This window comes from Centruroides sculpturatus, unplaced genomic scaffold (genome assembly GCF_000671375.1).
Source record: "Centruroides sculpturatus isolate CEXI.00-Female unplaced genomic scaffold, Cexi_2.0 scaffold302, whole genome shotgun sequence".
Taxonomy (NCBI): domain Eukaryota; kingdom Metazoa; phylum Arthropoda; class Arachnida; order Scorpiones; family Buthidae; genus Centruroides; species Centruroides sculpturatus.
In genome coordinates, this window is record NW_019384537.1 from 595,755 (window position 1) to 621,381 (window position 25,627).

General features: G+C 26.6%; 1 protein-coding gene across 1 annotated transcript in view; it reads left to right on the forward strand.

Moving 5' to 3' along the window:
• The window catches only part of LOC111623272 (hemicentin-1-like), a 133,960-nt gene extending 128,265 nt beyond the window's left edge, over positions 1-5,695 (forward strand). The window contains exon 14 of the mRNA XM_023365793.1: positions 5,005-5,695. The gene's annotated coding sequence lies outside the window, so the exon portion shown is untranslated. The remainder of the gene's footprint in view (positions 1-5,004) is intronic.
• The last annotated feature ends 19,932 nt before the right edge of the window (positions 5,696-25,627 follow it).

Below are 25,627 nucleotides of genomic sequence, written 5' to 3' on the forward strand. Positions count from 1 at the left end.
ATTACAATTAACACAATTAATATTTTCTGGAGAAGTCGTATTAAACTTTTTTATTACAAACTATTCGTGAAATTATTAATTATTATTGCCTTACTATTTTTATTCAATTTCTTATTATATATTTGTCAACATGAACATTAATGTTTATGTTTAAAGTCTGTTTTCTCTAAGAACTTTTCCTCAATTCTTGTGTAAATGCTTAACACCAGTATAATTGTCCTGTTAATGATTAATGTCCATGTTGACAAATATATTCGTGAAATTTTTTATTTATTGTAATAATAAATTTATCATTTGATTTACTTAAATTTATATAAAGGAATGCATTACTAGGCTAATCTTGATGTAAATAATATAAATTACATATTTATTCTATTGTAAAATTTGTTGATGTATATAAATTTTTAATTAATATTTAACTAAAAAATAACTTTCAGAGTTTTGATTTAATGTTTATTATTCAAACAATGATTAAAATTCAAATTATAAAATCTCTATTTTTCTAAATTATGTATCAACGTATTTAATAATTTATTTTATTCAAGTTACCTTTTAAAAAACATCTTTGTGCATTATATAGCAACTTCTCTCTTTTCAATATTTCACGCTTCCTTTCTTTCCCTTTTTCTTTCGTTGATTGGTTGAAATGTGGTGTTCAGCACATATAGGCTCTAAACTCTGAGAGAGCCAGGTTATGAACGCTAGGCGTCCGATGAGCAGGCCTTGTAGATGGAATTGCCACACGCGCGGGGAAAGAATGCCTTGCCGGGAGGTCTTTTAAGGGAAATTGGCCCCTATTCAAGCGTTACAGACGTGGAGGAAACCCGGAAAACTCCATGTGGCTAGCCCGTCCGAGCGAGGCGCGAACCCACGACCGAACGCCTAGTGTTCAGGGACGAAGACCGCTTCTCTCTCTCTTTGATTCTGTCTTTTTCTTTTTTTTCTCGTTCTCCCTTTTTCTCTCTCTCTTTTCTCTTTCCTATTTATGTGTGAAATATTATGTGAACGCCTAAGTCACATGATAGATTTTTCCTTCATTTTATGTTATCGCTATAATGCATTTTATTTCTTCAATTTGTAAACACAACAAAATTTAAAATATGTAATTATATAAAATATTCAGAAAATTTTCTCTCGATTTCCTCTTCTGACATCACTCATTGTTTCTTAAAATTTTTTCTGTAAGCAAAAATTATTTTGTGAAAAAAAAAACATTTTTGAAACAAAATGTTTTAATTGTAGAGTATGTCGATCTTTTCTTTTAAAATTTAAAAAAAGAGATATAAAATATTTTATAAAGATAACTCGATAATCTGACGTCACTTGTGACCATAAAAAAATTCTAACAATTTCAGAAAATGGCATTTATTTTGTGAAAAATGGTAGCCATTTGTTCCAAAAAATATTGAATTTCTTGAAATGACGCAAACACCGATCCTGTGAGAATAATGCTGTTTCATAGAATACCATTACTTTTATAGATGAGCCAAAGTTCAAGTCATTTTCAAAATAATCTGCGGCGTGTTTTCATGTAGATAGAATATTAGAATTCTAATTGCCCTTACAAATTCACGGAAAGAAACATTCGGTTATACTGGTGTGGAGGTTGTTCTGGGGTGGAATTATATTGATTGAGCGGAGTATATGCCATGTTAAAGTTCTCTAGTTAACTGTATACTCTAGAGTAACAATATTATAAGAATGCGTCAGTCAGTCAGATTTGTGAGCTGAACTTCCCAGTACGAACGAGTGACAGAAGAACCCTTCATTAGCTAAGTTTAACTCTCTAGTTGAGAAATAGAGATAATACTTGCTATACTGATCAAAGATGTTGTAATCAGAATGACACGACATCCAGAGTGTCGTTTGGCTGTAAGAGGTGATCATGTTTCCTGTTTACTTTCTGCCCTAATAATATCTGACATCTCAATTTGAAATCTCATACCTCTTATGATGGAAGTATAATGAAATGAAGTTACGTTTAACTACGTTTAATGCTTACACACAACACTGAATTTCAAGAAGCTTCATTAAATATAAATTTCACTTACATTACAAAATGCTTTTCAGGTTTTAATTCTGGATAACAAATGTAGATAGGGTTTTATATAATCTAGGATATCACTCACTAACAACGATTCTAGGACTGTTTTATACGAGAAAAGATCGTTTATATAGGGTGAAAATGGAAGTCTGATATAAGAATTATTATAATTTAATTCTAATTTACAATCTTCTGATGCATTTTCACTAAAATTAAATATTAAAGTTTAATTTCCAATTCATTTTTCTAAATTTTCAGACAAACTTTTACTTCTATAATAAAGATTTTATTGCTGTATAAAAAACGATCACATTAGTATAAATTAATAGAAAATTGTTTTCATTAAAATAAATTAGTTTCTATTAATTTAACAAAAAGAAATCAGCTAAGAGAATATTTTCATTAAATAATTTGTAATATTTCTTGGATAAATTTACAGAAATATGATACTTAATTAACTTATTAATTTTTATTAATAATTAATAAAACATTAAGTTTTTATTTTATTTGTTAAATACAGATAATTAGCATATTTATTATTACTTTTCATTACAATTAACACAATTAATATTTTCTGGAGAAGTCGTATTAAACTTTTTTATTACAAACTATTCGTGAAATTATTAATTATTATTGCCTTACTATTTTTATTCAATTTCTTATTATATATTTGTCAACATGAACATTAATGTTTATGTTTAAAGTCTGTTTTCTCTAAGAACTTTTCCTCAATTCTTGTGTAAATGCTTAACACCAGTATAATTGTCCTGTTAATGATTAATGTCCATGTTGACAAATATATTCGTGAAATTTTTTATTTATTGTAATAATAAATTTATCATTTGATTTACTTAAATTTATATAAAGGAATGCATTACTAGGCTAATCTTGATGTAAATAATATAAATTACATATTTATTCTATTGTAAAATTTGTTGATGTATATAAATTTTTAATTAATATTTAACTAAAAAATAACTTTCAGAGTTTTGATTTAATGTTTATTATTCAAACAATGATTAAAATTCAAATTATAAAATCTCTATTTTTCTAAATTATGTATCAACGTATTTAATAATTTATTTTATTCAAGTTACCTTTTAAAAAACATCTTTGTGCATTATATAGCAACTTCTCTCTTTTCAATATTTCACGCTTCCTTTCTTTCCCTTTTTCTTTCGTTGATTGGTTGAAATGTGGTGTTCAGCACATATAGGCTCTAAACTCTGAGAGAGCCAGGTTATGAACGCTAGGCGTCCGATGAGCAGGCCTTGTAGATGGAATTGCCACACGCGCGGGGAAAGAATGCCTTGCCGGGAGGTCTTTTAAGGGAAATTGGCCCCTATTCAAGCGTTACAGACGTGGAGGAAACCCGGAAAACTCCATGTGGCTAGCCCGTCCGAGCGAGGCGCGAACCCACGACCGAACGCCTAGTGTTCAGGGACGAAGACCGCTTCTCTCTCTCTTTGATTCTGTCTTTTTCTTTTTTTTCTCGTTCTCCCTTTTTCTCTCTCTCTTTTCTCTTTCCTATTTATGTGTGAAATATTATGTGAACGCCTAAGTCACATGATAGATTTTTCCTTCATTTTATGTTATCGCTATAATGCATTTTATTTCTTCAATTTGTAAACACAACAAAATTTAAAATATGTAATTATATAAAATATTCAGAAAATTTTCTCTCGATTTCCTCTTCTGACATCACTCATTGTTTCTTAAAATTTTTTCTGTAAGCAAAAATTATTTTGTGAAAAAAAAAAACATTTTTGAAACAAAATGTTTTAATTGTAGAGTATGTCGATCTTTTCTTTTAAAATTTAAAAAAAGAGATATAAAATATTTTATAAAGATAACTCGATAATCTGACGTCACTTGTGACCATAAAAAAATTCTAACAATTTCAGAAAATGGCATTTATTTTGTGAAAAATGGTAGCCATTTGTTCCAAAAAATATTGAATTTATAAATTTAATTTTTGTATCGCTTTCAATTATTTTAAGGCAATTCTCAAAATAAAATTTATATATATATATAGAGTATTTGTTATATAAATTTTTGATATACAAGAATAATAAATTAAGTATAATATTTATTAATTTTAATTGTTTAATTCTCATATGCGAAATAAAAAGAAGTAACAAATAGCAGTGTATACTTGTTATTTCCGCAAGAAACGAATAAACGTAGTATGTATATAAAGCAGTGTGACGTTTCAAATACAATTATTTGCCACTTGAGGCGTATCAAACATCTCAAGAGCAAATACCTGAGATGTGATTAAAATTTTTTAATGTTATGACTTATTTTTTTCCTATTTTTATGCAAAAACGTTGCAAAATTATTTAATTCACTTTTTCAGTAATTCAGCAGATATTTATATTTTTTCGTTTTATTTAAATATTTATATATTTAAAGTATAGTACATTTTAATTAAATTTTAAAATACTTGTAGTAACAAATTTTAAATGACTTCTAAAAAAGATGTTCTATGCTTGTAAACATTTAGAGTATTTATTTGTCATGATTGCGAAAATAAAAGGTTTCACTTCTAAACAGAAAATATTTATTTAATAAATAAAATATAACAAAATTATAATTAGTAAAAGAACAAGAAATTCAGTAATAATTTTAAGCGAAATAATTCAATTTTTCTTTCTTATACGTGATATACGACACCCAAATTATTATTATTATTGTTGTTATTGTTATTATTATTATATAAACGTGCAGCACTAAAACTTTTATTATATTGTTATCAAATTTCATTTAAGAGCAAATAAATTCCAGATTTTATCATTTAACTATGCAGTATTTACGTATTTAGAAATGATTTCTGTTACAAACAGAAAACTTTACCCTTACGCCTGCAATTATCCGCACGAATGCGATATAATGAAGGTTTCTAGTGTTGTATCTAGTTGAATAAAAGCCGCTTACTTAACATTCTTTCTACTTATTAGCATGAAACTCTGATTAATTGTCAGCATGTTGTCCTCGCCTCTTCTTGTGCAGAAAGAAGACGTACACGACAATCACTACAACAGATATCGCTAGAGCGATGTTAACCGATTGTCTTACACTATGCAAGAGAGAAGAGGAAAAAAAATACACTAGAAGTCAGAAATGCCATCGATCAACACACGATCTACCAATTTAGCATTGTAGTGATCGTTGTTTTCGTTTTTACTTCATTTTGTCAGCCTTGGTCGAACGATCACTAATGGTCTTCCTTCCCGAGAATTAAAGAACACTACTGTATAAAGTTTAATATCGAACTTGCAGGAATGCCGACATACAGGAACCAACGGAAGCACCCCAAAATGATAATGCGCACTCCCGTAATTGTGTGTTCAGTATTTTTATATTGCACTAATAAAATCTCAGGGAAGTTGTTACTCCGCTAAGAGTCGACTGCGGCTGTTTTATAACACTGCAACCATACAGAAACGTCGAAATGCCTGCTTTGTGATCTCATTTTTTTTTGTAAAGAAGACGTGGTAAGCTCACCAAGAAAACACGTGGACAAACTTTTCATGTATGTCGAATATATGGTGTGATTTGAATATAAATACTTTCGCCTGTATACAGGTGGAGAGATTTATAAATATTGTGTTTATAATGACAATGGTGATTTATGTATCTGATTATAATTATGAAAAGATGTTTCTTAAGACGTTAACTGATGAATTTTGTTTTTAAAAATAGATTTTCTAATTAACAGTATGAAAGAATATATTAATTTCAGTTGTAAATGATTGTAAAAATTAATAAAAATAAAATTCCAACTGTTCGAATAACATCTCTTGAAAATTGTTTTTGTAAACATATCAACATATTCGGATTGGAATGTAGAATATTTAATAATTTTTAATAAAGGCCTTGTAGATGGAATTGCCACACGCGCGGGGAAAGAATGCCTTGCCGGGAGGTCTTTTAAGGGAAATTGGCCCCTATTCAAGCGTTACAGACGTGGAGGAAACCCGGAAAACTCCATGTGGCTAGCCCGTCCGAGCGAGGCGCGAACCCACGACCGAACGCCTAGTGTTCAGGGACGAAGACCGCTTCTCTCTCTCTTTGATTCTGTCTTTTTCTTTTTTTTCTCGTTCTCCCTTTTTCTCTCTCTCTTTTCTCTTTCCTATTTATGTGTGAAATATTATGTGAACGCCTAAGTCACATGATAGATTTTTCCTTCATTTTATGTTATCGCTATAATGCATTTTATTTCTTCAATTTGTAAACACAACAAAATTTAAAATATGTAATTATATAAAATATTCAGAAAATTTTCTCTCGATTTCCTCTTCTGACATCACTCATTGTTTCTTAAAATTTTTTCTGTAAGCAAAAATTATTTTGTGAAAAAAAAAACATTTTTGAAACAAAATGTTTTAATTGTAGAGTATGTCGATCTTTTCTTTTAAAATTTAAAAAAAGAGATATAAAATATTTTATAAAGATAACTCGATAATCTGACGTCACTTGTGACCATAAAAAAATTCTAACAATTTCAGAAAATGGCATTTATTTTGTGAAAAATGGTAGCCATTTGTTCCAAAAAATATTGAATTTATAAATTTAATTTTTGTATCGCTTTCAATTATTTTAAGGCAATTCTCAAAATAAAATTTATATATATATATAGAGTATTTGTTATATAAATTTTTGATATACAAGAATAATAAATTAAGTATAATATTTATTAATTTTAATTGTTTAATTCTCATATGCGAAATAAAAAGAAGTAACAAATAGCAGTGTATACTTGTTATTTCCGCAAGAAACGAATAAACGTAGTATGTATATAAAGCAGTGTGACGTTTCAAATACAATTATTTGCCACTTGAGGCGTATCAAACATCTCAAGAGCAAATACCTGAGATGTGATTAAAATTTTTTAATGTTATGACTTATTTTTTTCCTATTTTTATGCAAAAACGTTGCAAAATTATTTAATTCACTTTTTCAGTAATTCAGCAGATATTTATATTTTTTCGTTTTATTTAAATATTTATATATTTAAAGTATAGTACATTTTAATTAAATTTTAAAATACTTGTAGTAACAAATTTTAAATGACTTCTAAAAAAGATGTTCTATGCTTGTAAACATTTAGAGTATTTATTTGTCATGATTGCGAAAATAAAAGGTTTCACTTCTAAACAGAAAATATTTATTTAATAAATAAAATATAACAAAATTATAATTAGTAAAAGAACAAGAAATTCAGTAATAATTTTAAGCGAAATAATTCAATTTTTCTTTCTTATACGTGATATACGACACCCAAATTATTATTATTATTGTTGTTATTGTTATTATTATTATATAAACGTGCAGCACTAAAACTTTTATTATATTGTTATCAAATTTCATTTAAGAGCAAATAAATTCCAGATTTTATCATTTAACTATGCAGTATTTACGTATTTAGAAATGATTTCTGTTACAAACAGAAAACTTTACCCTTACGCCTGCAATTATCCGCACGAATGCGATATAATGAAGGTTTCTAGTGTTGTATCTAGTTGAATAAAAGCCGCTTACTTAACATTCTTTCTACTTATTAGCATGAAACTCTGATTAATTGTCAGCATGTTGTCCTCGCCNTAAAATATTAAAAATATTCCTTAAACTAAATATGAAATAACTCGAACTTCCAAACTTTGTAAATAATTAGAATTATGAAAGATTTTATTAACTTTAACACGTAACATCATAAATTTAGATTGATTATTGGATAATAATATATTTGACGTCACAAAACAATTTTGTGACGTAAAATATATTTTAAATTCCCTATCAAAGGTCATATTCATGATGGAGATAAGAATCCTTTTACAATTGAAATGAGTTAGCTTTCATTTTAAACGGCAATTATGAGAATTCTCTTAAGAGAAGATGTGTAAATTAATTCTACAGACAGGTATGTCTAATTAGGTTATATACACGTCTGACATTTTATTGAACTTGTAGAGAAAGATTGAGATATTAAGTAAATATTAATTACTATCGCTTGTAGCATACGAAATGTCATAAATCACATTCTATCCACTTCAAAAACAATACTCAATTCATTTATTAAAATATATGTAATATGTTTCTTGTATCTTTAATCGATTTATATAAAATGTCACGTATTATTTTTGTCTTCTTTTGGAAACTGTTCTTCTTCAAATTACGTTTTCTTTCTAGAACGTTCATTCTGTACACTCAAAGATATATTCTAAATGCAAGAAGTAATGATTTTTCTTCGTGCTTATCGCTAATATTTATAATCTGAAATTTTAAAGATACTGGTACGAGTGTCTTCATCTTCATTCCATACTTCCTACAACATAATTTCCCTAACAAGTGAGTCATTGTCTTCTTCTATCATTGATTCCCTTATTCCTTAGGGAGTTAATTCAACTTTTATTTAAGAAGTCTGTTCAGTAGAGAATAGAAAGAATAGTTTACTTACATTCTAGATTTTTGTTAAAAATCTCTGATTGTTTGTTTTGATTCAAATTTCTCGAAATGTGAAAGTTTGTGAGGTAAAAGGTGCTTTTCTTCAAGAACTTGTAAGTCTTCTAAAGCATTGATACATTGACGAATTTATCCTAAGTCCAATCTGAATGGTAAAATCTCAACGGAGAAAAGATAAAGGTCAATTTTGATTATTAATAAAAAAATAACAACAGAAAATATTCTAGATTACTGTTTAAAAGCAGACTATTATAAATATGATAAAGAATAAACTGCTAATTGTAATTTAATCATCTAAAATAATTGGTTAAAAAACTTTAATCTACTTAGTTAAAATTCTCAATTGGAAACTAAGATTAAAAAAGGTCATAATGTATTCATGAGTTAAAAAATTAATACAAAAAATTAATGGAGAAAAATGACAACGCGTTTTAATGTTATCAATTTAATTGAATAGAAAATAGAAAGGGAAAACAATTAAATGCCGGAATCACGATTAATGCAGAAAAAATTATTGAAAATATAATAAAATTCATTATTGTTATAAATTTAGCGACGAAAATCGCTATAAATTCAGTATTAATTTGCGAACGTCACTTTAAACTTTTATTTCCTTACAAGTGTTACGAAGTTTAATGAACTTTTCAAATGAATAAATGTATTAAAAACTCTTTTGCAGAATACTTCTTGTAATTAACATGCTTGCCTGTATGAGATGATCACGAAAAAATAGCTATTCTTAATAAATATTAAATAAATAGACATTTTATTAGTTTATAAAAGCATAAACGGTGGCAACGATTCGTAATTTTGAATTAAAGACACAAGATTCACCTGAACTACTTGTTATTCCTTTGTTATTCAAAAATGAGTTATGTTTTATGTATTTTTTATGAATAAATCTCTTAAAGTTATTTAAGTGTACTGCAAATTTTAAAGATTGATCATGAATATATAAAAACCGATTCAAAAGAATGTAGATCGGTTTATGGGTGTATTCCTGTATCGATCTTGCTTTATTTTTGTTTTGCTAATGCACAATTCGTAATTAGGAAATACGTTTAGGAATTCAGCATAAAATTTATAATAATAAAGTCAAAGGAAAAGAAAAATGTGAAATTTTACACTAGATGCATTTGAAAAATATTGAAAGCAACAGAATAACACATATCACAAAAAGGAAACGTTAAAGTTTTTTGAGTATTGATTATAGATTTTTATTGAAAATGTTAAATCGTTTGAATAAACCCATTTCACAGGTTTTTGAATCAAAAAGAAGACATATTCAAAAGAAAAATTTCTTAAATCATGTATGAACTTTTATTGACTGTATAAGAAATCAATTGGATTAATTTATAAATGATATCTTGTTCACACAATAAAGGATTGAACTACCCTCTTTTCAACAATGAAAGAAACCGTAGGAATGGTGTTTTTTAGATAAGAAATCACTACGAATATCGTTCCTTAGAGATAAAGAATATGCTAATTCTCGTATTAGAATGCTAATTCATTTGCATAAAAGTAAAGAATTTAATCCATAACACACTTCTGACTCTATCTATTGGCTCGATAATTAGTACATATTATATGCTTCCACGATCTTGATTCATAGCGGAATCTATGAAAATATGTAAATTAAATGCTGTTCATCCGATAAGAACCATAGTAATGATTTTAGTGTAAAATTATATAGAAACGAGACATGCTTCGATAAATGATTATTTGGTGTATATTTATCGAATCATCTGTGTCATCTACTACATATGTAAATTGATAGAGCCTTGTAATTACGGTTTATGCGCATTCACTCCTTAACTTATTATCAACTACAACAGTATATATGTTAATTGTTATTGAAATAATAAATATGACGTGTAACTCTGTAGAAATTCGTGTATACAATATACGTTACGAAATTTCGAAATTATGCCATTCCAATAGTATCTACTGATATAAGTGCGAACTTTAAACGACTTCTTACACTACTCTGTGTTTATTTATATTAAAAAATGAAGAAGTGACTTCTATTTATACAAGTTTTACCCTAGTGACTATTTAAAAGCTATTCATTATTAAATAAATTATAAATTACAATTAATTTTTTCTAAATTTAATTCTGAATTAATTAATACAGTAATTACAAACTGAACTTGCGTTATCATTTCTATTATTGCGGATTTTATTTAAGACGTTCATATTTTATCAAAATCATTGAGGATGGAGGAAAAATCGATGGAAGTTGGATGATAAATTGTTTTCGCAACAAGCACTTAACTAATTAAGTTACTTTTTTTCTATGAAAAAAATCATTTCTTATGCAACATCTCGTTTAATCTATTTATAGTTGGCTTATTTTAAGAATATTTTTGCAATATTTGAATTATATAAAACATTATTCGATTAGACATCGTTTATAAAATAAAATGAGATTTATAAATTTAAATAATTCAAGTTTTTGAAGATTTCGATAAATATATTTTTCGTTTTAAAAGGTAAATATTTTAGTGAATGCAAACAAATAATAACTAATTCAGGCTAAATGTAATTTTATATTCTATATATATTCAATCATTTTCATTTCTATATTTGTTTTTTAAAACAAAATATCGATTTTCATATATTTTTAAGCAAGTTTTTGAGTTTCTATGTGAAAGATAACTTTAAGATTTTTGAAATAACTTTCGTTTACAGAATATTCTGGTTTATTGCATTCTTTAAACGAAGTATAAGCCAGATTAGTTGCTTTTTTAGAATTTCTATGGAGTTTTCACTGGAAAGATTAGTCCAAAGTTACTATATTACTATGGAAGCGACATCCGTTTGAAAAATTCAACAAAGATTCGATTAGATAGCAGCAAACAGATTGGAGTACAGAGTGTGTGTTTACTTGAAATATTCAAAATGTCTCTTCCAGAAAGTAGAAAATAAAACTGGAATATTATTTTCTGCATCATTACTTCCCCGCGTTACATTTAAGATACTTAAAACAGGAACCCAGAAGATTTCAATCCTGGTAACTCAGTAATGATTCTAACTCTACTTCAGCTATTTATAAATATATTAAAAGAAGTATAAGAATTAAGTAGCAGAATTTATATTTAATTTTATCAGATTTAGAAGAGTTTGCTTTTAAATTAATTAAAAATGTCCATTGTAAAAATTTGATATTCATTTTGAAAGCAAAAGTGATGCATAAATTGGTAAAGGTTAAATATTCGAATGGGCAAAAATTTTGTAAGTTATTAACAGCTTAATTCGTAAAGATTAAAACGAAATTATATTTCTCTAGAGAATTTAAATAGATCTTAAAAAATAAAGAAGTTAGTTCATCTCGCAACTTTATAAATAATAAATGATTTGTTTCCTTTTAAAAAAAGTTTGAGATTCATATCTGGACATTATAAATCTTGATAAATATTTATTCTTAATAATAAATAAAATTGCAATTTTCTTTCCGAAATCTTTCAAATATTGACATCATTTTCTGGCAGACGAAACATTTATTTTAATAGTTAAAAGTTAAGTAATAAAAATTAGTTTTTTCTCTAATTATCACACTATTTTCCTTTATTATTCTTATTTATACTAATTAACGTCATGAATTCGAAGAACTATAATTGTAATTTAATTATTATTATAATTACACTAAAATTGTAAAAAGATATTGTAATATATAGCGATTTTTCAATTCGTCGATCGCGATCTATTGTTTTATCTATTATTTATAATTGTAAATAATTCAAGTTACAGAAAATTTTTAAATTTTTAATGTGAAGTGTTCGTTTAGAATTTAAATATAATATGAAATATGGCAATTTAATGTTAATAATTATTTAATTAAAAGAACAATGAGGAAAGAAAATTATTATTTTAAAATTTTTATTGGTTAAAATAGAAAAAAAATATATTTTTTATTATTTATTTTATTTCCATTTTCTTTACTTCTTACAAAATTTAAGTGGAGTTGAAGTGTGTTATCAATTAGCCATCACTTAAAAGTTTTCTTCAATTATTCACTTAAGAATTATGATTGTTTCATCTCTCTTATGTAATCATTAAAACATAGAAAATATAATAATTTATTTTATTTTTTTAATATTACTCGTTTAGTAGTAAATATTCATTTAGTTTTTGGTTCAGACTGTTATAAACAGTATTATATTTAAGAAAATATTTGTTTCTTCTGCGACAAAATCATGTAAACCTAATCTAATATTTTTCACTCTTGTAAACTTTAATGAGTTTTTTTCACTTTTTATTCATTCTTGTTTTAATTTATGCATCTTTTATCTTCCGTTTTTTGATATTATTCTTACTTTCTTTTATCATTTATCACTGTTAAAGGCTCATTAGTTGCCTTGTTTTTTCTATTCCTCTTCCTAATTCTCTCCACAATTTCATTAGAAAAAGTCGATACTTTTGTATTGTTTGCATCATAAAAAATGTAATATTAAGTACAAATATATGACTCTAAATTTTTTATCCTTAATTATTTGCATTAAAAATCTATTGATAAATTAAAAAATTTCGATACGTCTGTATTCAAGTATGATGACGTTATAATGAAGAATTTGTTGATATTTTTTAAATATTTATTATTAATATCAAATATTAAACGAATTTTAGTAAAATAAATATCTTTTAGAGAAATGTAAAAATATATCTTAAAACTTAATATATTGAGAAAAATAAATTAAATTTATAAATTAGAATTTTTATATTTTATCTCTTTGTTATTTATAAATAAATAACAGGAAATGGTTGTATTATTATTGTTATTATTTTTAATAAATTATTTTATTATTTTTTCATTTTGTAGTTATTTGTGTTCGTGACCGATGACATTGATTTAAATTAAAAGTATGAAGTAAACTGTCTGAAATTTAAATATATTTTATAATTTCTTGTCACTCTCCAGAATATTTTGATATTTAAATGAGATATATCAAATGTTATTAACTGGGTCTTCAACGACATACAGTAGATGGTGTGCAACATTATATATATGTGATGGATATTGTAAAATATTGTTTGCTTATTCAGTACGTTTCTGTTAAACATTGACAAGAGAATCATCGATCACTTATGCATTAGATCTTCCTCTTCCTTCAAAATATATTGATTTTATAAAGAATGATGATATTTATTTCAAATAAAAATTGCGTAAAAGCTCGTTAACTATTGTAAACAATTGCGGAAAGAAAAAATTCAAAGAAGAAAATATATTCGTATCTCGAATAGGATTTAATCCACGTGTACAATGAGCTAAATACATTTATTTTATTTGAATTTATAACTGAAATTTAAAAATTTGTATATAAGAGTGAAAATAAGAATTGTGAAAATTTAATAATTCGTTCTTTTTACACCTCAGTAACATCATAATCAGGGAGAAACCACAAATAAACTCTGACTCTTCTGTGCAGTGTTATGAAAAACGAATTTTGAAGATTGAAAAATTTATAGGGGAGATCGGGGCAAGATCGGCATGTTAAGCTTTACTTAAATTTTGTGTAATAAATACTGCTATAAACTGAAAAAAAAGCTTTGCATATTGTCTATTGGAATGTTACCTTACTATAGAACTGGTTAAAATCAGTTTGGAAATAAAAATAATTAAAATAATTACAACTTTACAAGAAGAGAGAAATTGACGAAGTTGCCCCGGGTATAGGGGCAAGATCGGCAACTTCTCTCTTTTTGTAAAGTTGTAATTATTTTAATTATTTTTATTAAAGTTGCCCCTGGTATAGGGGCAACAGTAATGGGGCAAGATAGGCACGTATATAAAATTATGTTATTAACAATGTATAAGTTGGAATTCACTATTAAAACAAAGAAATACAAATCCAACACCCATTTAATATTATTACAACGAAATGCAAGTTCAAAGACATATATACATGAATAACAAATGCAAACATGTTTTCATTTATCATCTGTTTGATTTTTATCCTTTGCTTCTAATGTGGCTTTATGTTGCCGATCTTACCCCGCTAGTCATGATTTCGAAACATTAAGTACAACCCTGAGAACAGAATGCCAAGCCACGATCTGGCCACGTGAATAAGTTGAAGTTACATCCTTCTAACAGGAAAAGTAACTTTCGTTATCATGGAATTATAACAAAACCTGCCAATTCAATATAAATGGAAAAAAAATATTATATGGAATTGAACGAAAATGAAAATTTGCTTGATAATTCAACTACGCTTGTTGGAGAACAATAAAAACACTACACTCAACAAGCCACCAATAAAACTCAACTGCCTAACCTATAATCAAAGTATTTTTTAATTTGTTTTTTAAAAAAAGCGCTTGACAAACTTGCCCCGCATGCCGAAGTTGCCCCGATCTCCCCTATATATATTTTTTTCCTTTTATTTACAAATTTTTAAAGCAAATTTTGCTCATGATATTTTAGTATTAAACCAAGTTATAATTGAGGTGTTGTATATTAAAACCCGTCACTTATGGAGTGGATAAAACCATTAAACACTTGTACTAGTGTTCAGGGTTCGCACCTGACTAACAAGTTGGCAACCTGGAATTTTCTGTATTTTATTGACATGCTCAACATCTATGTATGGGTCAAATTGACTCCATATATTGTTTCTTCTGAGAGGCAACCCTCCTCTACATATCACCCATGTGTTGTATTGTCTCATCCAATCCATCCAAGTTTTTTAAATTAAAATTTGTAATTTCTATCAATAACCAAGTTCTACATTTTCTCGGTTTTGTTGATAATTTAACATGATTCAATTTTAGAATATCATCAAATATAATTTGTTTGTATATTTTTTTTAAATATAATAATTTTAAAAAATATAGAAACTGTTTTTTAAACTGAAATTTCCCTAAAACAAGTACGTAATTAAGGAAATTTTTAATTATTTGATATTAAAATAAATGATTCTTACTTAATTTTTAAAGTAATTAATTATTATTTAATAGTATTTTAATTATCAAACAACAATTAACATTAATTTAGAAAAACGAATTTGTATATTTATTTTTCAACACGTTTAATACTTTTTATTCTAAATTAACATTTATTTCTAGAATATAAAGCTACTATATTCTTGGATTAAGCAAGAATTAATCAAAGAATATTCAAGGAAATTTTCATGCAAATAATATAATTCTTTCTAAGTTTAAATAGATTAATATTTAATAAATTTACTAAAAAATTTATTATGATTTATTTAAATAAATAATTTATTTTTTAGCATAAATATCTTCAAGTTGTAATATATTTTCGTTACTTAAATAAAATATATTCTTCTTTAACTTAATTCGAATAAGCAAAATTTAGCAAAATAAAAATTATAAATGGTTTTATAAATTTAATTTTAAATTTATAATACAGAATATATTTTGATAATTTTAACNTTACTTTCTACATTACATCATAATGCTTTTAATACATTGTTTATTTATATTTACTAAGAGGTTCAAGAGAAATAAAGACACTGTTTTGTTTATTAAAATCTTTAATTGATCTGTGTATCTTGTTTTGTTTAGTTACTCTAAGGACCAAAAAATCTTGCCTCACTAATTTGAAATACATTTCATTAAGTAGAAATGTCATACTTTTTTTTTTATTAACATTCTTCTTCAATCACATTTATAGTGTTCTTGTATTACCTGTAGTTATGTATTTATATAAATAGGGGTTCAGTAGTCTTTCCTGCCAAACATATAATTTGGATAATTTATTCTAGTACTATAATTATTATTGATAAGAGTATGTTTTTGACATTTTGATTAACTCCTTTTACTTTGAAAATAGGTTTAAAAAAATATAATACAGAATATATTTTGATAATTTTAACATAAAATGCTCGAGATTTACGTAATTAAAAAGTTACCTTAGAGGCTTAGACCGTGCTTTACTGAGAAAACTATAATAAGGTTATAAGGTTATATATTTATAAAGTCAAGATGTCAGCCTGGAGCTCTGGGGATCCAGAATTGAATCTGGGTTGAATCCCTTGTGAATTTTTCGTGGGTTATCCGTCTCGAATATATGGGGCCCCTTCCCTCATATCTTCCATGATAAGCCTGGGCGAACCCGTGATAAATATGGAAAAAAGGGCTTTCTTAGTACCCATAGGGTGGAAAGACACTAATATTTGTTCTTAGTTAAAATATACTCCAGCAATGAAAGAAAATTTGGTTTTACATATTTTTCTATAAACTCCATGATCATAATTAAAAAAGATCAGATGTATACATTTTCATCATCTATATACATTGAAAATACATTTAAATATCGATATTATCAATATGCAAGGAATTTTATATGCTTCCTGAGGCGAGAAACAATCAAACCTTTAATAAAAATATTAAATTTAAACAATAAATTTATTTTAAAAGCCTCAAACTTAGAATTTTGATTATTCAACTTTAGAGAGTAAGAACTAAGTATTTAATTTATATTAAAATATTTTTTGATTCTAATATTTGTAAGCTCTGTGGTAGTTAAAATTGCCACAAAATTTCACCTTTATCAGAATAAATATTTATTGTTGTATTTGAATTAGTGATAAACATCCAAAATGGCGGTGACGTCATCCAGAATGATCTATAGTTTCTTTTTCAGAGGAAGAATCGATATGACCTTAAGGGGTCAAGAAGAATCATTTAAGATCGACGTGAAACTCTTTCGAGTTTATATTACATAAACAGATCAACATAGCTGATACTTATGATAAGCAAATGTCAATAAAGTTCAGAGTAATATATTATATTTCCAAGTGTTTTCATTGTTAGAAATGTAATAAAAATATTTGCAACAAGACAAATTCTTCTTTTTCTGGTGAAATGCTTCACAAATATTCTGAAATCTGTAATTTAAACAATATGAGGAATATGAAAAATCATTAATAATTACAAATGTTGTTTAACACGTAGTTTCAACATAATTAAATCTGATATTTATATATTAAATATTCAAATATTCAATTGTTCTCATCTTCTATATTCAAAAACGCTGACGGATATGGTCAATAACTAAATATAAAGCAGTAATTTTACTATATAAAATGCAATATCTTTAAATAAAAATGCAAATTTAACCTTTGGAACAAGATTCTACTATTCATTGAGAGAACAATGTAATTGTTAACTAAACTGTTTTTAATTTTAATTCTAAACAGTTTAAGAACAATTTTCTAATTAATAAAAGCAGTTTTTAAAGGTAAGTTTAAACGTTTTAAACAGAAGAATCAAGGTAAATGGTACTAGAAAATTTTGTTATAAAAAAGTCTTTCAAAAAATTAATCAAGTTCTATAACAATACGATAAGAAGCTTAATTATTTAATTATTAATTAAGCATTTTATATAATACATCAATAATTAATTGCTTATTGTTATATTTTAGTCCTGATATGTTATCTATATTTATACAGAGGTGTACTTAGATTTTGTTCTGGCTCTAAACTATCATTATTTGGTAGAGGGCCCTTTCACTGATACACGTAAAAATATGGGGCCTTAAGCTATACGAGTTTCTCTAAGCCGCAGCTCGTTTACGTGCAAATCTGTTTCTGTATTTATATAATATTTTAAAATAAAGTTATCATTTAAAAAATACAGTAAACCTCGATTTAACAGACTTTCAGCAATAGCAGAAACACCTTTCCCCAATTAGTCCGTTAAATCGAGGGTTTAATGTATTTTTGAAATGATTTTTTCGCAGATAAATTGTTGAGTTTATAAACAATTTATGAACGGGAGATAAAAATGACGTGTTTCTCCTTTAAACACGTGAAGCGCAACACATTATACATTAATAGAAAATTAAGAGACACTTCATTAAACGCGCTTAGTGCATAAGTAAATAATAAAGGAATAAATTAATATAATTTCTTGTTTTTATCCCGGTTTTAAATTATTTATCTGAAGATTATCATTTCAAGAAGGTGAAAAGAGGAAGAAACTATTGTAAGTCTCTTGGATCGATGGATGTAATTTCTCGCTCCGTCTCTTTATTCCTGTTAGAAATAGCACAGAAATAGCTTATTTGCTTACATTCGACTTCTTTCACCACATTTCTTGACTCTAATAAAATGATCGAGTCTAAACTTTAATACGAATCTCGTTTAAGATTTTCTCATTGATTTTTATAGTCCCTTCTTTGCATGGAAGTTACTTTCTATTCAAATTGTTTACTTTCTTATATATATATATATATATATATATATATATATATTGATTTTTTTATGTAAAAAATTATTTAATTAACTGCACTTCTTAATAATATAATTATCTTTATTGTTTTTGCTTTAATTTATGCAATAAAATGGTGTTCACTTTCATGAAACTATACACAAACGTCCTCATTTAAATTCTGTAGGGTCGACAGGTATTTAAGTACAATTAAAATGATTATATCAAATTAAAGTCGTTTAATGTGTCTTCTTTTCAGAACAAGATCTTCAAAATAAGGATACGTGAGACAACGATTTATTTCTGAGAATTTGTGTCACGTCTAAAGGACGATTTAGGAATATTAATTATAATTAAACTGAGCGAAATTATTATTTGATATCCAAACATTGCAATAACCGGATTTCTCATTGATCTTTTCATAAGTTTTCATTGATTTAAAAATATTATTTCGTTTAGAAAACAGAAAAAAATTATTTAAAAAGTCATTACTAAAGCTAGGTCATCTAGGCATTAAAAATCGTTTAAACAATGAGCAATTATTTATTGAGACGTTGTCGCAATTCCGAGTTGCAAATTTTAATCATATTTTAATTTTAAAAAATCATGTGACTTCCGATTCAGACCGGAAATTCGTACATTGTTAATCGAAATTTCCGTCCCCTAAGCATTTGATAACTGATTTAGTGATATCATGCCCCTGTACATCATACTTCTCCCGATAACAATCGATTCGTGCCGGTTATCTATGTAACTCGGTACGCAAACAAAAATTGAATTTAACTCATATGACTTAAATTCAAATTTTTCTGCTTCCCGAATAACTGTACTTCCGGTAAATACTGGAAGTTCATATTCAATTAATAGGGGCGTACGGCCTCTGAACTTTCTATGTTTGGTTCACATTTCGTCTATTCATCTCCGTTCTCGAGATTAACGAAGGACAGACAGACAGACAGATGGCAGTTGAAATGTATAGGTTTGCAATTTGAAAATTTCAGCCCAATTATACAAATCGTACAAAATATAACTTATATAGTAATTTGTATATTATAACTTGTATATAACTTATTTATATAAGTTGTAATTCATATACCTTATATAAATAATTATAAATATCATATGATGTTAGTGTCTGAATATCCTAGCTCTAATGTTTACTGGCAAACAAATGTATGCTAAACATTAATATGGCAAGCGATATTCATTGTTTTAAGGTTCTTTTATGAAGAACCTTAAAATAATTATCACCAGAAACATTATCATCACAAATTTAATATCGTGTGTTTACTATTTCACCAATGAATAATAAACTTATTGTCGTAGCTACTTATAATGCTGATATTATTTATTATATAAATATATGAATTCTTAATAATTATTAATTATTTTCATGGCAAGGTTATTAATTTTAGTAATTAATTCCAGAAAAGACATAACAATTTATTTTAAACATTGAAATTCTCAACTGAACATTAAATATTTTAACGAAATTTTTGATTTTACGAGGAATAAAATTACTAAAATCACAATAAAATATAAATATTGTTGCGTATATTTAAACTTTAATTAATATGTTTTTATAACTAAAATTATTTATTTGTATGTTTTAATGGCGTTTCTAAATACGAATTTTAAATTTTTATTGAATTTTTCCTGAATTTATAAATTTTGTAAAGTTGAAGATAATTTTTATAAATGTGCATAATTTTAAATTCCATTTTAAAAATATTTTTAATGTTTAATATTTTTATTTATTTTAATGATATTTATAAAGGTTTTTCTGTAATTTTATTTAATTTTTTGTAATTTTATTCCATTTTTCTGTTTAAAAAACGTTAATAGGTTAATAGAAAACAAATGATCTTTACTGTTCCTTTTAAGTCACTTTTTCTTCAATTTTTTCAAAATTTAACAAAAATTTTTTAACATAATATTTAATTTTATCATCTGATATTTCATAAAAATCCCAATTATACTCGTAATCTATATAATTACAGAACTTAACTGCTGTGTAATGGATATGAACTTTTCATTAGTTCTGTAGCAATGAAATATAATAAATGGCTAATTGAAGATAGAATTCTCGCTTATTTTCTTCCGCATCAAGGCACTTCACAACTTTTCATATTTAATTTTCTTATTCCATCTTATCTGACTATCATAAATCACACCACGTTTTATTAACTTTGAATCCGTTCTTGAATTGTGATTATCATTATAACATCTGCAATTATTGAATGGTTATTTATGAATCTTACCGCTAACGTGAGATAGAAGTATGATTATTTTAAAAATTTCAAGAATCCTTAGATTATCTGAAAGTGCTCTACGCTTTTATTTCTCCTAAAACTTGTAACTAGTCATCTTTTAGTTCTTCCTGTGTTGAAATTACATATATGGCCATTGACAAAAATCAATTATCATTAGCAAATTCTTCTCATTCTTATTAAATGGTCCTTCTCATTATGTATCCAAAATTATGATATTCCAGTCTATGTCAGTTTTATTTTAACATGTTATTCTTATGAAATATTCACCAAAACATTATTATTCAACTAAAATAATGTTTTTAACATTTCTAGAGAATGTTATGATTCGAAATATTTGCCTTTCGAACATTCTTCATTCGCCTTCATTACGACTTTCATCGTCATAAATATATTTTCGACTTAACTTATTATTTATATTATTATTATATTATCATTTCATAATCATAATTATTTGTTTTTAATTGTATTATCTCTATTTTATTTTACAATTTCACTTTGTTTAGAGCCCCCCAATTATTTAGCAAATTTCTATTCTATTCACGAACACATACAATAATAGAATTTATAATAGAATTATACTTCATTTTCTGTAATTACAAATCATTAAATTACAATTACAAAATTAAAAAGTCAAATATAATTTTTTATAATGGAGAATAATCAATAAAATATTAAATTTATTTACAAAAGAAAAACAAAATGCAAGTTTTTTTATGCAAATAAAACATTTTGATAATTATTTTTTTATTTTCTCTATAATAATAATAATAATAATAATAATAATAAGCCCTGAATCCATTATCCAACATGTTAAACAACACACAATACGGCTACAATATCAGACATGAAAAACCAACACAGTTTACACTGTCACATCTCATGTACATGGACGACATAAAACTTTATGCATCCACACAAAAACAACTTCAGCAGCTCCTACAAATCACACACTCATACACTAAGGACATACAAATGGAGTTTGGCCTAGACAAATGCAAAAAACTTCACATAGAAAAAGGAATCCTGAAGAAAGAAGATTTTGCACTTGGAAATGGAGACGTTATTGAATCCATGGAAGAGGGCGAGTTCTACAAGTACTTAGGATTCCAACAGGCCAAACTAACAGAACATACACAAATAAAGCAACGATTAATTAAAGAATACCAAAGTAGGTTAAACGCTATACTTAGAACACAGTTAAATGCAAAACACACAGTTAAAGCAATAAACACATATGTCATCCCAGTACTCACATACTCTTTTGGAGTTATACATTGGACTCACACAGATCTCGAGCAACTCCAAAGGAAAACAAGAACAACACTTACTAAGCATAAACAACATCATCCTAAATCCGCCACAGAAAGATTAACCCTTCCACGTAAAGAAGGCGGACGTGGCCTGATTGACATAGTTAACCTTCACTACAAACAAATACAGTCACTGCGAGAGTTTTTCTACAAGAAACAAGAAACATCACAGTTACATAAAGCAGTAACTCTAGCAGACTCAAATAACACACCATTAAACTTACACTCACATCATACAGACATGACACAACACATAAAAAGCATAGACACCATCAAGCAATCGTGGGCTCGAAAGGCACTCCATGGCAGGCATCCTTATGACCTGGCCCAGGATTTTGTTGACAAAACTGCGTCAAACAGCTGGTTAGATCGGGGATGCCTCTTTGGGGAGACGGAAGGATTCATGATTGCCATACAGGATCAGGTCATAAATACTAAAAACTACAGAAAACACATACTCAAAGATACAACACTCACAAATGACACATGCAGAAAATGTCACATCATGCCAGAAACTATACAACACATCACTTCTGGTTGCAAGCTCTTGGCACAGACAGATTACTTACATAGACACAATCAAGTAGCAAATATAATACACCAAGAGCTTGCAAAGAAACACAAATTGGCAGACATCCACGAACCATACTACAAGTATATTCCACAGACAGTATTGGAAAACAACACGCACAAAATGTATTACGACAGAGCCATAATCACAGATAAAACAATTTACCACAACAGACCAGACATCACACTCATTGACAAACACAATAAAATCACATACATTATAGACATAGCCATTCCAAACACTCACAATGTACAAAACACATGCACTGAAAAAATTAGCAAGTACACAGAACTCGCCCAGGAAATCAGGCATCTGTGGAGGATGGATAGGGTGCTTATTGTACCTGTCGTTCTTTCCTGTACAGGTGTGATACCACACACACTACACAAAAGCCTGGGAACATTAGAATTGAGTAGAAATACATACATAACACTACAGAAGGCCACTATATTGAATACATGCCATATTGTTAGGAAATTCCTTAATACAGACACTGACACACTTATTTAATTTTAGTTTTGTTTTGGTTGCTATGCCTTGACTCTGGTCCGGCATAGTACACAGCCACCGGTGTGAACCGAGTAAAACTCACTAAACTCAACATAATAATAATAAATGCCTTGACTCTGGTCCGGCATAGTACACAGCCACCGGTGTGAACCGAGTAAAACTCACTAAACTCAACATAATAATAATAATAATAATTTTATTTGAATGTATCGAATAACATCGAAATTCTTCATTTAAACTGGCTCGTAATTCCATTTGGATCATCCTTTAACCAATCCAGAACTTGTCAATATTTATACAATTCTAGAATTAATTTTAGAATTTACAAATTACTTTCAACAATTCGAAGTGTATACTTTATACTAATTATTTTTGTTATTTTTACAAATTAAAGCGAGTTATATTATCTTTAATTAAACTTTCGTTAGTTTAGAGTATTAACAAAGAAGCTCAAGATACTAAAGTTGCATAAGACGTGTTATTATAGACTCCATCTATAAGACTAGGAATTGTAATATATAACAGATTTTTAATTNCCCCACTGTCGTGAAAAGTTTGTAATTAAAAGCTGTAAAGGTCAATAAGCTTTAATTAAGAACATTAAAATCAGCTTCATCTAAATTAATGTCGTGTTATTTAGAGAATTCTAACCAAAATGTATACATAAAATTAGATTTTTTACATTCTAATATAATTGAGTGAATGAAACTTCAAATTTATATTAATTCACAATAAAATATGTCATATCATACAAAGAATTAATGTTATACGTCTTCAGGAAATGAATATTTAATGTTTTAAAGGAAAAGTAAATATAATTGAAATGAAATAAAGTTGTAAAATTATAAAATATACGTATATTTATGTAAGATATAATTTAAATTATTAAAAATTCATACTTTAATATTGTATTTTACAAACAATTTACATCAATTTGACGCCATTCATTCAATAATTTGTAATGAAGAAGTATAAAGTTACGTCAAAATGACGTAGCAGTGTACATCATTCTGATATAAACGAATTCATGAATATATGAATATTTTAAATGAACATAAATCAACAGAAATATTCAGTTCAACAGAAAGTTCGTTTATAAAGAATGCTTAATATATTGTATTCAATTTTTTGAATTTAAACCGTAAGTTTACAATTTTTAGAAACGAATTTCAAATTTTCTCATGTTTATATAAAAATAAAAACTTTATATTTTAGCAAACTTTCAACTAGATTTATCGTTGCATATTTGTTATAAATTGTAATTAATTTTATAGGAATAAAATTCTAATTAATTCGGATAATAATGGCAAACTCTTGCTATCATTCGACAGAGAAATTGGGTCAATAAATAAACAAAATATCAAAATTTTTGATCAATCATCTCTTCGAAAAACTTTGAAGAAATGTTGGTGACAATTTCAATATTTTTATCAATCAGAACCCCTCTGTTACTCGCTCTTGACTATTTTCAATCCCACACCTTGGAGAAATGAGAAAAGCGAAAATAGTTTCTCGACATTCTGGAAAATTTACAATGCTAATATTGTGAAGTTTCTAGAAAATATATATATACACACTTATATCAACAATGAAACAAAAGAATATTTTTTCTGTTCTTCTTCCTGTATTTATAATTTCCTGATCTATTGTGGATTATCAATTATCAAATATATTTAATATACAATATAATTTTATATTCTAGACTATCTTATATCAATTTATATTTAGTTTATATTCTCTTCTCTCAATTTTAGTAAATTATTATTAACGTTTCATTGAAACTCTCATATAGAACAGAAACCATTCAATCAGTTTACTTATTAACTATTTATAACAATAATTATTAATTTTGAAGATTGCTAAAAATATTTATTAAATTTATTGTTTTCTATACGAAACAATAAATAATGTTTAATATTTTAAGAATTTAATAAATATTTTTAGCAATCTTCAAAATTAATAATTATTGTTATAAATAGTTAATAAGTAAACTGATTGAATGGTTTCTGTTCTATATGAGAGTTTCAATGAAACGTTAATAATAATTTACTAAAATTGAGAGAAGAGAATATAAACTAAATATAAATTGATATAAGATAGTCTAGAATATAAAATTATATTGTATATTAAATATATTTGATAATTGATAATCCACAATAGATCAGGAAATTATAAATACAGGAAGAAGAACAGAAAAAATATTCTTTTGTTTCATTGTTGATATAAGTGTGTATATATATATTTTCTAGAAACTTCACAATATTAGCATTGTAA